The sequence below is a fragment of the Hydra vulgaris genome, chromosome 01 (genome assembly GCF_038396675.1).
Source record: "Hydra vulgaris chromosome 01, alternate assembly HydraT2T_AEP".
NCBI classification, from domain to species: Eukaryota; Metazoa; Cnidaria; class Hydrozoa; order Anthoathecata; family Hydridae; genus Hydra; species Hydra vulgaris.
Genome location: NC_088920.1, coordinates 23,430,658 through 23,445,065, shown reverse-complemented (window position 1 = coordinate 23,445,065; position 14,408 = coordinate 23,430,658). Strand labels below are relative to the sequence as shown.

Here is a 14,408-nt window from a genome sequence, read left to right as displayed (position 1 = left end):
ATTTCGCCAATTGCCACAAGCTGTTTGCTTATGACGTAGGTTTAAATAATTCTCTTCTAATGATATATTATATTATTATTTGTTTTAACTGCAATGATTTCTATATTATAGTCAAAAATGTTCTAATTTTTTAATTGACATTACGAGCAACGTTTTCTGCTAAGCTCAATGCTAAACTCTGAAGAATAAAACTTTTATCGTTTCGCGGAGGGGAAACTAATTTGAATTCCTCCTCTGGGCGTCTCAGAAAAAATATCTTTATAAACATATGTACTTTGAATAAAATATTTTAAAAAGAACTATTATTTTATAAAAGAAATTTTAAAAATAAAGTAAAAAAAAAAAAAATTTTAAAAAAACTAGAGTAAAACCTGGTCAAATCGCACGCTTATCCATAAAAATTAAATAACTTTTTTTTTTTTCTTTTTTTTTTTCTTAGATTGGTGATAAAAAACTGCATAAGATAATATAAATATATGTCAAAAAAAAAAAAAGTTATTGAAAATATTAAATGTAAAGTAAAATTGTGCGGTTTAGCGACATTCTTATAAAACCACTTGAGAAAACGTTAAAATTTTTAAATTTAAATTTTTTTTTTTAACACAACTTATATTTAGAAAACTATATTAAAGTTTATACAGTTTTTGCAAAAAAAAGTTTTTAGTTCCAACTACATATATCTTTGGTAAACATATTTCTTTGCACAACCGTTCCCGACACAGAACTTTCGCATTGCAACATTTCTGTGTGTTGCTGTACTCTTTTTACATTTTGCAACTTTTAATCGTTTAGCTGCTGGTACTTGTTCTTCATTACTGTTTTGCTGAGGTTACTCAGCTTTGTTATGCTCAGGCATTTGAGTACTTGGCATAGAGAGGCTGCGCTTTGGGTTAGGTTTAGCAACTTTCACGGTTTTCTTTGTTGCTTTTTCTTCATCTTTTTGTTTGAGGTACTTGATCATATTTTCGTTGGTTATACATTTTCTGCCAAGTTTTGGCGGAAAATGTATTACCGAAGAAAATGTGATCAAGTTCTCAATTGATTTCTTGCTTGAAAAAACTGCTTCAACTCAATTTCGATACTGTTTTTGCAACGCTCAACACATGCTTGATACCTATCAAAACTTGAAGCTGGTGTAGTTGAGAAAGATGGTAATCGGTGTGTAGTTGGAGTAGGTGCTGCGGCAGTTGTTAAAGATGATGAAGCTGTATCTTAGCAAGATGGTGTAGGTGCTGCGGAGGTTGCTAAAGTTGATGAAGGTAGATTAAACGTTTGTGTGATTGCCAATGCTTTATGATTTATATTGTTTTTATTAAGTGCAAATAAGCCAGTGTACTGGAAACCAGCGATTGCATGAAAGCGTGTAAAACATTTACCACTCTCATACAGCAGTTTGAGCAACGGTGGAAAATTTGTTTATCTAAATTCGTACCTTTTGATAATTACTTTTTTCAGCCATTCAATAAACGTGTCGTGCTCCATCCAACCTGATTTTGAAATTGAATATTTAGTGTCATCTGGACCACCTCTTCTTGACTAGACCGCCTAGACTCTTCTGGACTGCCTAGTCACAACGAAAGTTTCTTTTGGCTTTGTATATTACAAATTGTGGTAAAAAAAACCCATCAGCATTGCAGCATTTGTTCACAGTATAATGAATTTTTTCAGTGTTGCCAGTAAGTTTAAATTCACGTCTTGTCCCTTTTTGACTTTTTGACCAAAAAACCTGTTTCATCAAAATTCTAAACATGCGACCCCTAAGTTATACCAGTCTGGTGATGTTGCTTGGCGTCACATTCAAAATAACGATCAATTATTTATGGCGTACAAGAAGCGGCTCTTTTAGATGCAAATGTATTCGCTTTTCTTGTTGAAATTTCTTTTGACCATCCCTTCATAAAGACATAAAGCCAGTCTTTACCAGACTTGCCATTTTTGAATAAATGCGAATGGTTTTAGCGTTTAAGGTAGCCACATACAAATTTTAGGATTTCATTTCGAGTTAAACCATAACTCCAGTAACCAAGTAATTGGAACGCATGCATAATCAACCTTTCCGTTTCATTTAAGAGTACCGTTGTTGTACCTGAGCCATGGAAGCCTTTGTTGTTGTTATTTTTGTGATCTTTGAGCTTTGAGACTAGAACGCCATGTTTGAATGCAGCTTTTTTCAGTGATGTTTTATTTTCTTCCATATCAGTTAATATGGTTAGTATTTTGTCTTCCTTGTATGCTTTTGTTTTTTTAGTTGACATGTTAAAGTGAGTCAGTTAAATTGAATTGAGTGAGTTATGATTATATTGAGAAATAATATAATAATTGGTTTTTAATGAGTAAGAGATGATTATATTAGCAAATTATAGTTGATTTTTAATTAAACCAGAATTAACACTAAGTTTCTTAGATAAAGATAGGCGCTTAGTCACTTGCGAAAAACTAAGTAAGAGATGATTATATTAGCAAATTATAGTTGATTTTTAATTAAACCAGAATTAACACTAAGTTTCTTAGATAAAGATAGGCGCTTAGTCACTTGCGAAAAACTAAGTAATTAATCAAGTGTGCGGTTTTATCAGAAAAAAGAGTTTTTTTTACATTTTTGATTTTTTATTAAGCTTTTTGTTCGAGCTGCATAAAAGTTAAACTATCAGATTTTAAATTAAATTTTCAACGACGTACGTCGTTGAAAATTTAATTTAAAATCTGATAGTTTTAGCCCTACGTAGGGCTAAAATTATTTTTATATCAGTTTCGGTTCAAGCGCTATTTTGTTCGCAACGATAAAAAAGTATATGAAAAATTTTGACTCCCCGTAAAAGTTTTATAAAAAAAGAAAAAAATGCAGTTGAATCGGTATATAATTTTATCAATTCGAATAGAGAAGATAGTTTAGTGTTTGAATCTATTTTTTTTTTTTATAGCCATATCCGTTTAGTTTTTATTTGATAATTTCGATCAGTGTGCGGAATGATAAGATGTGCGGTTTGATAAGGTGTACGGTTTGATCAGTGTGCGGAATGATAAGGTGTGCGGTTTGATAAGGTGTACGGTTTGATAAGTGTGCGGAATGATAAGGTGTGCGGTTTGATAAGGTGTGCGGTTTGACCCGCTTTTACTCTACTATTTTATAAAAAGAAATATTATTTTATTTTAATTATTATTTACTTTTAATAATAAAAGTTTTTTATTAAAGTATTCCTCATTTTATTTGAGAATGAACTTAATAATCATTTTTATTCAATTTGAACATTTTTTACTTCCATTGTAATTTAATATTTATAGTGAGTGTTTTTACTTTATCTTTTGGTATTGTTGGTTAGGTTGGTATCGACTTTTTAACAGGATTAAATTTTTACAAAACGTGTCAACTAGTGAAAATACTGTAACGTTTTTTTTCCAATTTCGAGCCTTGACGTATGGATAGGCTTTAGATATCACATAACTTTCTTAATATTTTTAAACATATTATCTACTCTACTTTCAAACCCTGCAAAAAAATGTTTGTAACTCTTTGCGGTTAAAAATCACTTTCGATAAAAATTTACAAAACTAAATGTTTTTGTACTTTTAAACTATGATAATTAGAAAACCACACACTTTCAACGCTTTTTCATATTTTTAGAGAGAGCTTACGGGTTTCGTCTGATATTAACTAAAAACGTTTTGTGCAACTTCTTCCCTTGCTAAAAAAATGAACTCAAAAAAGGCAAAAACTAACTTTCTTCAGATTTTAAATCCGGGTTCTGAGCGAATGAAACATTGTCGAAAATTTTTTTTCCCAAACAGGTTTTCTTTAAATTCTGAACAGGGTATAAAAAATTCAAGTAATTTGGAGGGGGTCACTTTCACTGACTGCTTGATTCTTACCGAAAATGGCTATTATATTTTTAACTTCATAAAGCAATATATTTTCGTGGTCTATGTGCTCTTTAGCTTTTATTAAATCTTTTAATCGAAAAAATCTTTATTAAAGCTTTTACTTCTATTAAATCATGTCACCATATCATGGCAAAGAAGTTGAACAATCTTAAGTTGTTCTTTTTAAAATCTTTTGAGCTTCTATCTATTAACGAGTATTCCCGAGAACAATTAAACATTGCTAAATTTATTCCAATTTTTGAAGAATTTTTTCAAAGAAATCTGAAATCAGTAACTATTGCCTTATCTCTATTCTCTCCACTTTTTCGAAAAATCTAGAAAAAATTATATTCAACAGAATATACAAATATTTTCATAATAATAATCTACTTTAAATGAATCAATTTGGTTTTAAGAAAGATAACTTAACTGAACATGCAATTATCCAATTTGTACGTGAAATCACATAAACATTTGAAAAAGCAAAATATACACTAGGAACTTTTATTGACCTTTCAAAAGCTTTTGATACAGACGATCATCACATTTTGATTTACAAACTTAAATACTACGGAATGAAAAATAAAATTTTAAAATGGTTTAAAAGTTGTCTATCTAACCGAAAACAATTTGTATAATTTAACAACGATTATCAACCCACTTTCCTTAATATAACCTGTGGAATCCCGTTAGGTTTAATTCTTGGAACTCTCCTCATTTTAATTTATATAAATGACTTAAATAAAGCTTCAAAACTAACGAGCATTATGTATGCAGATGATACAAACATATTCCTTTCTAACTATGAGACTGCTGAACTCTTTAAAACAGTAAACGAAGAACTCATACAAGTGGTTCAAGTCTAATAAGTTAACCTTAAATACTAATAAAACAAAAGAGGTTTTATTCCATTTAATTACAAAAAAGCGATTTCTCAAATCAAAATTACCTCAAATCTGTATCAATCAAAAGGAAATAAAAAGAGATTTCGTTACAAATTTTTTATGTGTTTATCTTAATGAAAACATTACTTGGAATCACCATATTGGTTATATAAGCACAAAAATTTCTAAAAACATGGGGATTGTATATGAGACTGTTAGCTTCAAAATCGGCCCTTTGACATTTTTTTCGATTTTGAATGAAGCGCGCCAAATGTCTCGTAATGGCTCGCACTATATTGTAAAATAAAAAAAAAATGGTGCAAAACTGGTTCAATTCTATAGTTTTTACTATGTGAAATTCAGCAAATGGATCAAAACCGGCTCTTTTTGTTTGCGCAGCTGCTTCAAAACCAGTTTATTATTTCAGGAAATAGGAAAGCACATCATACCACGTGATCACAACAACTGATATTGAAAATTCGTTCGTTTTTAATGCTTTTATCCTCTGGAAATTGCAAGTTCTTCGTGATTTCTCATGAAAGTAATAGAAAAAGTCGAAAATATTTATGAAATATTAATTAACTAAACATTTACAGACTTTTTGCGATGGAAAACGATCGAAAAGTAAAAAAAACAAGCAGGCTGCAGTCACGCAAACGCGTGGCAGACCCCGAAAACACAAAACGAGCAAGGGAGAAGAAAGCTAGGTATGCGTTACTGATGAAGTATTATTTGTAATTATGTTTATTAACTTTTAACTTCTATTTTTCTGCAGGTATTCAAAGAAGAGTCCACCAAAAATCCCTTCATGCAAGCACAAATTGGGTGCTTTCCAATGTCACTGCCTGTCACAGAGTGATGTCACCATTTTCAATGAGCGATTTTATCAAACAAGTAAGAAAATGGACCAGGACAACTTCATTTTGAAGCATTGTTCATCTCTACAGCCGAAACGTGTTAAAGGTGAATCAAATAAGAAAAGAGAATTTACTGTAAAATATTTTGTTACAAAGGCTGTCTCTTCCTCTATAAGAATACCAGTTTGTAGGAGAACATTTTTAGGAATATTAGGCATAAAATAATATAGACTGCTTGGAGTTATCAGTAGATATCACAAATCTGGTACTTCAGCCAAAGAAAGTAGAGGTGGAGACAGGAAAGCAGAGAAATTTGTTGAGAAAAAAGAAAAAGTAAATAAATTCATAGAATCATTTTAAGTTAGTGAAAATCACTACTGTAGATCACACTCAAAATGTAGGCAGTACTTACCAGCTGAACTCTCAACTGCTGCAATGTGGAGGATGTATATAAAAAAGTGTGATAGTCAATTAAAAGTTACCAAATGGTTTTTTACTAATACATTCAATACAGAGTATAATCTAGGTTTTGGGACCCCTAGAGTTGACACCTGCTCTGCATGTTCTGAACTTAAAACTAGAAACAAAAATACAAAAGATCTCCAAGCCAGAGAAAAAATAATTTTAAAATTAAACATCCATTGCCAAAGAGCTGATGCTTGTTTTGACAAGCAGAGGGAAGAAAGTGGTGACCTTGTTATCCTCTCATTTGGTTGTGAGAAGAACCAAGCCTTACCTAAACTATCAGATCAAGCTGCATATTATAGAAGGCAGCTCAATTTTTATAATTTTACAATTTTAAAAGGGAGCTCTCATTGTACACTTAACAAAGAAAATATTAATTCTTACTATTGGAAAGAGGGGGAGCAATCTAAATGATCAAATGAATTTCCATCTGCTCTTTATTTTTCTCTGAACAATTTAAGCATATCTAGAACATAAAAAGAGTCAGATTGTGCTGTGATGGATGCCCTGGGAAAAATAAGAATACAGTAATGATTGGTATGATCAGTTATTGGCTCCACAATAAAGCTCCTCCTCATATTTAAACAGTGGAACTGGATTTCCCAGTGACAGGTCACTCCTTTATCCCACCAGAGAGAGTGTTTGGAACCATTGAAAAGATCATCAATAAGAAGGAGATCATTGTTAACCCCAAAGAGTATGTGGAGGTCATTGAAAAACATTCTGCAGTTTTCCACTTAGGAGAAGATTATGAAATTTTGATTGAAAAAATTATTTAAAAACAATTCTAAGAAATAATGTTTCTTGGCATTTTAAAATAGCTTTAAAAGAATCATTGTGTTAAAAATACCAAGAATTGTTGAGGTGAGAGGTGAACCTTTTTTATACAGTAGAAGTTAATGCTTTTAAATCATTGACCAAGAAAGGAAAAAATTTTAATTCAATTAATTTACCAATCATTCATTCACAAATTAAAATTAACCCAAAGAAAGTAAAGGATGTAGAAAAGTTATTGAACTCTCATTATGGTGTTGATTGGAGACGAGATCAAACTTTTGAGTTTTACAATAAAATCATACCGAATGAGGAAATAGATGACATTGACTCTGATCAGTGAATCAGAAGAAAATAATGAGCTGTGCTGTTGTTGAAGATGGATCATCTGATGTTGATGATGTTGATGTTAAAATTTAGTAATTTAAACTTTGTGAATTTGAAACTATTTTATAGTAAAGAATTTTTTATTATGACATTGACTTGCCTTTTTAATGTGTTTTTTAAGGTGCATATAAAAAAAAAGAAAGCTATATAATTTTTGTCTTGCTAATTATTATATAAGTAAATTTAATCTTTTAAATGTTGTTCACACATGTATTTGTGGCCTATACATGTCTAGGAGAAATTTTATGCACACCATAAATTTATTTAATAACACCTGCCCGCTGAATGTCCCATTATTATGTTGAAACTTTATAATGAAACATCATATTGTAAGAACCATAATAAATTTCTCATTAAAAAATTTTTCAGTGTTTTTTTTCTTCTACTATAAAACCAAGGTAGCTAAAACTTATATGACATGTGATGCAGGTATTTCTTCAATTTTTATGACCAGTAATAATTAGTTACGTTATTGCATTTTAAATGAAATTTAATGCATGGCAAAAATTATTTCGAAAAATATTTAACTTTTTAAAAACATTAGCGGGCTATCCTGTTAAAAAAAGAAGGGGGGGGGGGGAGAGTTTTCTAAAATTGTCCGTAGATGGCGTAAATATACTGAAAAGCATGTGAAATCGCAGTGGACTTTAAATAACCATGGGTTCCAACGAAATTATTCACAAAACAATTAAAATTTTGTTAAAATGTGCAGTAGCCGGATCAAAACCGTTTATTTTTTTGAAAAAAACGCCCTTTAATTAAATATTTCTATTCAATGATAATCAAAATTACTGATATTCACATAGACAATCATTCATTAGTGACTAAACATGAGGTGTATAAGTTTATTTTTATTTTTTTATTTGAAAAAAAAAAAAGGTATTTCCTGTAAAATTTGCTTTAGTGCAAAGGACTGGTTTTGAAGCTGACGGTCTCATATAAATCACGAACCTATCTTAATAAGATATTTTTAATCCAACATTATTATTCATTTATACATAGTTATTTAAATAATGCCAATATTGCTTGGGGAAATACAGAAAAAAGTAAGTTGCAACGTCTTTATCTCTGTCAGAATCGCGCAATCCTTATATTCAATTTTGTAAATCGCTAATTTCATTTAAAGCATTATTGAAATGAGAGTTTTGAATACCCAGTGAAAAATAAAACCGCGTCCTACATGGGTTCCGCGTGGGTTCCGTGTGGGATTTATGGGATTTATGTGAGACGGATTTTCCCATGTGGTATCCGTATGGAAATTTGTCACCTTAAACCCATGTGGGTAATCCCACATGGGTTACATGTGGGAACCATATGGTATTTACACACATGGGAAATCCCACGTGGGTTTCCTGTGGGATTTGCATGGGAATTAATTTAAAAGCTGGAAACTAAAAAAAAACTAAAAAAAAATTTTTTAAATCGACATTGCATTGCGTTACGTTTATTTTGTGAGAAATTATTTTATATTAATAAAGAGAATGGCAAGCAAGTATGTAAGTACCGCGAATAATTTTTATCTTTCTTTATAGAAATAAGATTAAGATTTGTGCAAATAGACGTATTATTATAGGATTATATATAGGATTTTTATAGGATTATTATAGGATTATATATAGGATAATATTATAGTTATTTGAATATAGATCTTGAGTAAATTATTTGCAAACAATTAACTGATGCAAGTTGAAATGTTGTCAAAAACCAATCTTGCATGCATGGGACACTGCAGTGTCCCACAAAGAAATGCAGGTTTGAAAGTCAAAGAATTCCTAATTTTCTCTATTAAAAAAGAAAAAAATAGGATGGGTTTCTGTAACTTTTTTTATGCTCCAAAACTTTTAACTTTAGATATAATAAGGTCCTTAAGACTTAAGAGACTTACGAACTACATTGAGAAACAAAAACAGGATGTTTACAGAAACTTTTCAATTTTTAATCTGGAGTACCACAGTGTTATTGATAATAAAGCTTCTGGATCCAGTTTTCAAAGTAATATGATCTAAGTAATGTTTAAATAAAATAATATGCTTTACAATGCATATAGTTATACATATAACTCCTGATAGTTAATTATATGTATAACTATTTATACATATAATTTGTTATAAAAACTTATTTTTTAAGGTTATGCTTGAATAAATTAGTACCAATTAATTCAAATTCAAGATTTAGTTAAAGTTCAAGTTAATGTTTTTATTTATTCATTGTTTTTGTTAATTTTATATTTATTTGTTCAAATTTATCAGTTAGTACTATATTTTACTACAGTAAGAATGTTTATCATTGTTGAACGTGATTTTATGTTGTTATTGATGTTAAATTTATTACGTTTCAATAACTCAGATTGAATCTTAACTGAATTATTGAAAGCTTTGTAAGGGTTTGTTGTATATCAAATGGTGTTGTAAATAAAGTAAAAGTAATATATATATATATATATATATATATATATATATATATATATATATATATATATATATATATATATATATATATATATATATATATAAATATAACATTAAAACAATAAAATTGATACAAAATTTCACTTTAAAAAGAATACCATTAACATTGTGATGATAATAGCATTAGGAAACTAGTATTTATGTATTATTATTATACTATAAATAAATAGTTTTTTAATTCATTTTATAAAATGGAGACTGACAACTGATAATTAATGGAAATAAATACAAATTATAAAAATCATGTATTATTACTAAATACTATATTAATGCTAGTCTACAAAGTTAAAATCAATTTAGAGCATTGTTATTAGTTCTTTTGCGATTCGCACTTCCACTTCTGTCTCTCAAATTTGTAAAATAGGTGGTCAAAGCTTGCTCAATAGGTAGGTTCTCAGCATAACAATGCTTTTTTCTTACACTTTCTAAAGAGAAATATGGCAAATTGATTACTTATTTTACTTAAATTGTAGGGTCATCTATGCATAATGATGTCAGATGATGACCCGGTTTGTTGAACAACTTCACCCTTTATCAAACTCAGTCAATTTTTTGCCATTTCCCATTGAAAATGATGTCAGTTTTTGTTATCGTATTATGATGGTATATCTGAATTTTTAATATAATATAAAAAATGCATATACCATCAATTTTTTTCTGGTTCAGTTATACATTTATTCTCAACAGTACTAAAAGTAAAAAAAAAAATGCGTAAATTGTTCTTTCAGATAAGCAAGCTAATTTCTGAATTTAAATTGTTTTTCCTATGATCCTCTACAGTTGTTAGCAACAAAAGCAAGAAGTTTTTAGACCACATTGTTGGTAAATACCTGTGTAATTGTTGGTAAATACCTGTGTAAAATACATTGTGTAAATACCTCTAAAACCTGCTCATAGCTAGCATAAATTGTTTTTTTTAAAATAAAATATTTTACTTTTTTTTTTAATTCAATTTTTTAATTGACATTATTTTGGTCTCAACATCTCCTCCCCATTGTCAATTATTGTTAAACTCACACTGCCCCTCTATCTACTGGCATCATTTATGGATGATCCCATAGCCTAAATACTATATATATATATATATATATATATATATATATATATATATATATATATATATATATATATATATATATATTATTTTTACTTTATTTACAACACCATTTGAGATACAACAAACCCTTACAAAGCTTACTATAATTCAGTTAAAATTCAATCTGAGTTATTGAAACGTAATAAATTTAACATCAATAGAAAAGTAAAGCTGTCATCATTTAAAATGTAAAGGGTGTTGTCAAAATATGTTGATAGTAAAATTAAGTTACTAATAAAATCACGTTCAACAATGATAAATATTCTTACTGTAGTAAGAATTAGTACTAGTTAAAAAATTTGAACAAATAAATATAAAATAGTGAAAAAACAATGAACAAATAACTTGAACTTGAACTAAATCTTGAATTTGAATTAATTGGTTCTAATTTGTTCAAGCATAACCTTAAAAAATAAGTTTATATAATAAATTTTATGTATAACTAGTTATACATATAGTTAACTATTAGGAGTTATATGTATAACTGCATGCATTTTAAAGCATTTTATTTAATTTATATATTACTTTAGATCATATTACTTTGAATACTGGACCCAAAGACTTTATTCCCAATTACACTGTGGTACTCCAGATTAAAAATTTGAAAGTTTCAGTAAATATCCTGTTTTTGTTCCTCAATGTACTTCGTTAGTCCCTTAAGTTTTATGAACCTTATTATATATAAAGTTAAAAGTTTTGGAGCCTAAAAAAAGTTACAGAAACCTCCTTATCTCCTCCCTATTTTTTTTTTTTTTTTTTAATAAAGAAAATTTGACTTTCAAACCTGCATTTCTTTGTGGGACACTGCAGTGTCCCATGCATGCATGCTGGGTTTTTGACAACATTAGAACTTGCATCAGTCAATTGTTTGCAGATAATATACTCAAGAACTATATTCAAATATCATATGAACATGTTAGAGAATGTTCATATGATATTTGAACATCACAAATTTAATAATATTGTTGTGATATGTTATATTAATAATTCCATAATAGATTATGATATGAAAATAAGATAGGATATGAAGGCAATGATCAAAGAATAAATTTACTTATAGAAATTTAGATGTTTGTTTATTAGTTTCAGAATATTATATTATGTGTGACCGCGGCCTTCTATAATAACAGGCCTTGACATCGCGCAACAAAGTTGTTAAACTGAAGGCCAATTCCTAATACTGTGTTAACATTTTCATCTTTTAACATTAGATGAAAGTTTGTGTTCGCGCTTTTTTAATAAATCTTTAAAATGTGATTGGTTTATAAATTAGATAGCCCAACATCAAGACAATAACGTTGTTATTGTCTTGATGTTGATGTAAGGTTCAAGGCGTTAACTTTGTAAGGTAATAATATTGTCAAAGTAACGATAAGTTTTTTTAATAATTAAAATGCCTTAAAAATGCCTTTAAAATGCTGTGTATCTCTTTGCAAGTCGAACTATCTCAACTACAACAAAAATATTAATTTATACAACTACAATATCAATTACAACTACAACAAAAATATCAATACTCAACTACGACAAAAATATTAATTTATAAATTCCCGAAGAATCTAGAGGAGAGAAAAAGATGTAGTGAAGCTATCCCAAGAACTGGTTTTATTGTTACAGACTATACAGCATTATGTCAACTGCATTGGCCAAATGAAGCACCCTTTGAAAGCAAATATGGGAAGCAACGACCTTTAAACCCACCATCTGTTTTTAAAATATTCCGCCTAGTTGTTTAGCCACACCAGCAAGTAAAGTTAGAAAAAATGTAACTTCAAGCGGTTTTCGAAGCATTTTACCAGATGAGTTAAATGATTTTCTAAAAGAGGATGAAATTATATTTGACGATATTCAATCTTTGTTAAGTGATAATAACGATGTTATTGTTTTCCAGCTTAATAAAAAAAGTTTACACATACAATCAAAAATGTACAAACTTGGTGTTTCATTATTTATTTTAGTAATTTTCAATGATTATTCATTTGTAGCTAACCATAATGGCACAATTTGTAATATTTCATATTTAGCTGTAAACAAATTAAAGTTAATAAAAACAAAATCAGCTTTATTTGAAGCAGTTAGATTTTTAAAAAATAAAGAAAGTTCGCTTCAATCAAATATTCTATTCGAACACCTTAATGCTATGAGAAAAGTTAATGTTGGTGAAGTTTTATATACTTCAGATATTATATGTAGAGCATATGAGTATTTTGCTATGCGACGAAGTTTATATGATTGTATGTGTATTGACTACAAGTTGCCAAGTATAAGGACTTTAACCCTGTTGAGATATATTGATAAAACTTTTTTTTTGCTTGAATCAACTTTTATTGGTGTTTTTTATTGTTGGTGATTTTTATTGTTACCATTTTTAGCAAAAAAAATTAAAAATACAGTTATCTTTCTAATATATAGATATATACTTTGTTATGGTTCTGCTTGTTATTGATACTATTTAATACTACATAAATATTCTTAATGAAATTTGAAATACGAAAAATATGATTATCTTTTAACAATTTTTTGGTTTTCTTTTTATATTTCCGTTTTTACTAGAGATTATTATTAGAAAACATAGGCTGCCATTACACCCTACCTAATATAAAAATATATTAATATAAGTAAAAGTGAAAGTTTAATCGGCCTTCAGTTATTACGGCATTTTGCGCGATGTCAAGGCCTGTTATTATAGAAGTCTACATCATTGAAAAAGTAGGTTTTTACATTTTTGTTTTCGTTTTTTTGTTTAACTACTTTTCCTTATTGATCACTTTTTTTCAGGATTCTCCTCATGGGTTCAAGATCATTACGCATAATATGTGTTCAATTACGCATAAACGTTAGTCATTGTAAGTAATAAATTAGGAAATAATTATTTGTGAAATATTGTAGTCATTAATGACTTCAAACTGGCTAATAATTAAAATTGCTCGACTAATAAGGTTCCTTATTAAAATTGCTCTCTCTCTCTCTCTCTCTCTCTCTCTCTCTCTCTCTCTCTCTCTCTCTCTCTCTCTCTCTCTCTCTCTCTCTCTCTCTCTCTCTCTCTCTCTCTCTCTCTCTCTCTCTCTCTCTCTCTCTCTCTCTCTCTCTCTATATATATATATATATATATATATATATATATATATTTATATTTATATTTATATATATTTGTATTTATATTTTTTTTTTTTTTAGAAAATGTTTGAAGAAAGTTAGAAGATACTAAAAACCGATATATATAAGCCGAAGCGATTTAATTAATTCAATTGACAAAAAACGGCGTTTTTTAATTTTATAAAATTTCGTCATAATAGTTTAAGGTAAATCCCACATAGGTTATAGGTGGAAAACATCACATGTAAAAGATCAAAAATGCTACACGTTTTGAATACCGAATAGGATAAAGTAGCAAATACCAGATTAAGTTAAGCCTCTCTGAAAGCTTCGATGATTAATTTTAAATTACTATTTAAGTAATTTTTAAATTAAAAGAATTTTTAAAATTATCATAGAAGCATTCGGACTTTCATTTGTCTAGTATTGACTACTTTTATACCATTTGGATTAAAATATGTGGCATTTAAGATCTATAACATGTCGTATTTTCCACCTATATCCCATGTAGGATTTACCACAT

The 14,408-nt window shown here is 28.8% G+C and overlaps 1 protein-coding gene and 1 long non-coding RNA gene across 2 annotated transcripts in view; both read left to right on the top strand.

Moving 5' to 3' along the window:
- The window catches only part of LOC136075212 (uncharacterized), a 101,721-nt gene that overhangs the window by 59,964 nt on the left and 27,349 nt on the right, over window positions 1–14,408 (top strand). The window lies entirely within an intron of this gene.
- LOC136074836 (uncharacterized) lies at window positions 8,459–14,053 on the top strand. The gene is made up of 3 exons (XR_010635487.1): window positions 8,459–8,721; window positions 13,568–13,635; window positions 13,967–14,053. It is a non-coding gene; the product is annotated as an uncharacterized LOC136074836 (long non-coding RNA).